This window comes from Salvia splendens, chromosome 8 (assembly GCF_004379255.2).
Source record: "Salvia splendens isolate huo1 chromosome 8, SspV2, whole genome shotgun sequence".
In the NCBI taxonomy this organism is placed as follows: Eukaryota; Viridiplantae; Streptophyta; class Magnoliopsida; order Lamiales; family Lamiaceae; genus Salvia; species Salvia splendens.
Window position 1 is genome coordinate 25903168 of NC_056039.1, and position 3476 is coordinate 25906643.

Genomic DNA, 3476 nt, shown 5'->3' on the forward strand with positions numbered 1-3476 from the left:
GTAAAACATAACAACATTATGACAAAAATAATCTGTTGCATTTATTGGAAAATAACCATTAAAGTTTTACAGTATCCAATCACTCGAAAGGTGATTTCTAGTATACAAAACCCTAACACCCGACTCTTGCGCGCTATATTCCAAATCGCAACGTTTTGGCGTAGCCAAAACCAACAAACATATATCTCTAACAGACAGGTCTCGAAAACAAACATTTTATGGTATGACAACAACTTTAAAATGATCGCATATCCATTTTTAAGAAATGGTATTTCATAACTTCAAAACAGTTACTTTATATCCACACTATAGTGTTGGATATTAAAAGAAAGCCCACCTGATACGCTTATCTCCAATTGACAACTCTCGTCTGGCTTCACTTGCCCTTGAATAATTTATCCTCTGAAAATAAATAGCGTAACACGCTAATTAGTACTTGACTATTTCTCTTGAGAAAAGAATGCATGCATCCTATTGGATAGCACCTATATCTTAGTCTTGTCTTATAGGATTTTCTTAATCCTATCTCGGGCCTCACTACTCTGCAGAATTTATTTATTCACTTTACTAACTTCGGAGAAATTATATTTTCTCTTAAATAAATATTTGGGCACTTATTAAATAAAATATGGATTCTTGGAAAATCCATTTCTTAAATCTTTTCTTAAGATTTTTCTTAAGGTCGCCCATGGCGTCGCGGGGCGACGCCGGTCGGCTCTCGCGTCCCCAACTTCAACATTTTCTATCTTCAGAAACTAAATAATTTATTCGGGAACTAATCAATTAAGCTCCAAGCTCAATTCCTTAAATTAATTGCAACTCAATATAATTAAACATCCAATCCTAGCAGCTAACTCCTTGGTCTAAAACAAATAACCTCTTGGCCCAACAATTAAATAACAATCTTCCATCACTCCATTTAAATTTATTTAGGCCCATGCTAAATTAAATTGTGGTCCATCTCAACAATTAAACAAGAGAGCATATTTTTGAAACAGCCGGCCCACTTCATTACTAAATCCATTAAGCCCATTTTATTTTATTTAAAACACCAATTGGAGTCAACCCAATCATATACTCCGTTCTACTCATCGTGTCTCTCCCTCATTCAAATCAAAAAAAGAAAATGAGGTGTCACGACCGTCCTTTAGGGTTAATAAATACGGGCGATCGTGATTAAAAGAATTTAATAAACAGACGAAAAGAATTAGGGTTTCAACACAAGTTGGACCAACAATTAATATCCAAATAAATAACCATGAGTTTGATATTACCCAACAAGAAATTCAAAGTATCCATTATCCTAACAATTAAAGTTGTCGGCCCAAATAAAACATAATTAAACAAAACGTCACAGCGGAAACGACCAAGAGAAAGAGTGACGTCATGTGTGAAGACACAACGACACTCAAGGTTCAAAGACAACAATAATATCTTAAATTCACTTGCTCAACACCACCACATCCTCGTCGCCGCTCAACCTGCACATAAGGAAAACACATACAGGGCTGAGTATTATAAGAATACTCAGTGGCTCATGCCGAAAACATTTTCGTTAAAGAGTAATTTATCATGTCATTCACAAGTAACCATCGGGGTTTAGCTTTAGAAATGCCCGAGGCACTCAAAATCATTTCCATTTTAAACATCGACTGATCAGTCATTTTCCCATAGACGTTAGCCATATCTGCCAATACATGACTTGGAATGTGGCCACAAACCAAGCCACTAGACCGGCCAGCCCGTACGCTAGCACACGATCTACCATAGGTGTACACTAGCCCAAGTAGGGTTTGCGGCCCTACAAGGACCCGAATTCGATTTATATAATAGTGGCATAAAGCCATATCAGATAGCCACGTAAAAATCAAATCATAGCATGACAAATACAGTTTCATTTCCAGCGATAAAATATTTAGGACGTCGTCCTTATTTAAAAGAAAGCCCACCTCGATTGCTTAAAATCTCAAGTACTCTCTTCCCTTTAGTCTCTCGATTCACTTGCGATGATTCACCTTTAACATTTAGATAACACATAAATCAACACACTTTTCACATAACTAAATATAAATGCATGCATCCTAAGTCTTTTATCTTGTTTCTCGATTTTCGCATATTTTTTATTATTCGGCGGCCGTTTGTGCCCAAAAATTCCTCCGTTGGCTCCTCGTACTTTCCTCCAAAATGTAGAAATTAATCCCAATATTTATTTAAGCGCTCTTTGAATTATGCCGGAGATTAATTAAATATTCGCCACAATTAATTATCGGCCAAAACTTAATTCTTTCCCCAACTTATATCTTCAATTTAATTAATACTCCTACTAAAAGAAGGCCCAAACTTTAAATAGATCACCCAAATTAATTCATTAAGCCCAATTCCATTAATACAAAAGGCCCAAAATTTTAATTAGGGGCAAGCCCAAACCATTTTATTTCTCCCCTCTCCACTGCCTATCTTCTTCTCTCTCCCAACTCTCCCTATTTCTCTCTCTCGTCTTCTTTCTCTCTCTCGTCTTCTCTCTCTCTCGTCGAAAATGCAGACGGATTTCCCCATCGTCGTCGCCGCTACTGCGCGGTCGTTCGATCCAGCCGAGGGGGGTGCCGTCACCGGGATCCGCCACCGTCGCTGCCGTTGATTCATCGCTGCCGTCGTCCCGCCTTCGCCGCACCAGTGGCTCCGACGTTGCTGCACGAAGCCGTCGGCTACTGCTCGATGGTGTTAACGGCGCTGCTGTCGCCGCCGGCTCCGTCTCTCCGTCATCACCGACTGCTCGCACAGGCCGACGTGTTCGACAGCCACCGTTTCTCATCGCTTCAACCCTAAACAACTCCGAACAGCCTCGGAACAACCCCGATTCAGCCGAAAGATAAGTTCCCATTCAAAAGTGTTTCTTTTCGTTCTTAGTTGATTTTGATTCTTAAAAGGTTCGATTGGTTTTGATTGTGTGATTTGATTGGATAATGATGTGTATGGAGCAGAATGTGATAATTCATGTTTAGAATTGGGTAGGAATTTTACCTCTGTGAATTGAATTTGATTGTGGAGTTCACAAAGCTGAAAAGGGAGATTCTTTGAACGCAAGAGTTCTGATTTCTGTTGATAGCAATCTGATGTTAGATTATGAATTAGGAGCAGTTTAGGTATAAACCAACATAGAAATTGTTTACTTTGAATTGAAGTTGTGAAGAAGAAGTCTTGGTTTCTTGAACAGGAGGAAGGATGATTTTGACGTGAATATTATAGAAGGGATGGGGTTACAGATATGGGAGAGATTTGGGGAGAGAGAGAGCGTTTTTTTCCAACGTGGGTTGAGGGAGGGGGATTCGAATTTTTTTTCTTTTTTTTAACGTGATTTAGTTGAAAATTTGATTTGTTTTTGGTATTTTATTTGCAGCGGATGAGGAATATCATTTCACGGAGCAGGAAAAAATCTGCGTAAAATCTTTAATTAAGATTAGAATTAAAGATATTTT

General features: G+C 38.5%; 1 long non-coding RNA gene across 1 annotated transcript; it reads right to left on the reverse strand.

Annotated features, from left to right (window-relative positions):
* Positions 1–1439: 1439 nt before the first annotated feature.
* LOC121744361 lies at positions 1440–3175 on the reverse strand. Its single transcript, XR_006038584.1, has 3 exons — positions 3022–3175; positions 1950–2015; positions 1440–1481 (listed from the first exon to the last, which is right to left on the reverse strand). It is a non-coding gene; the product is annotated as an uncharacterized LOC121744361 (long non-coding RNA).
* Between the last annotated feature and the right edge of the window lie 301 nt (positions 3176–3476).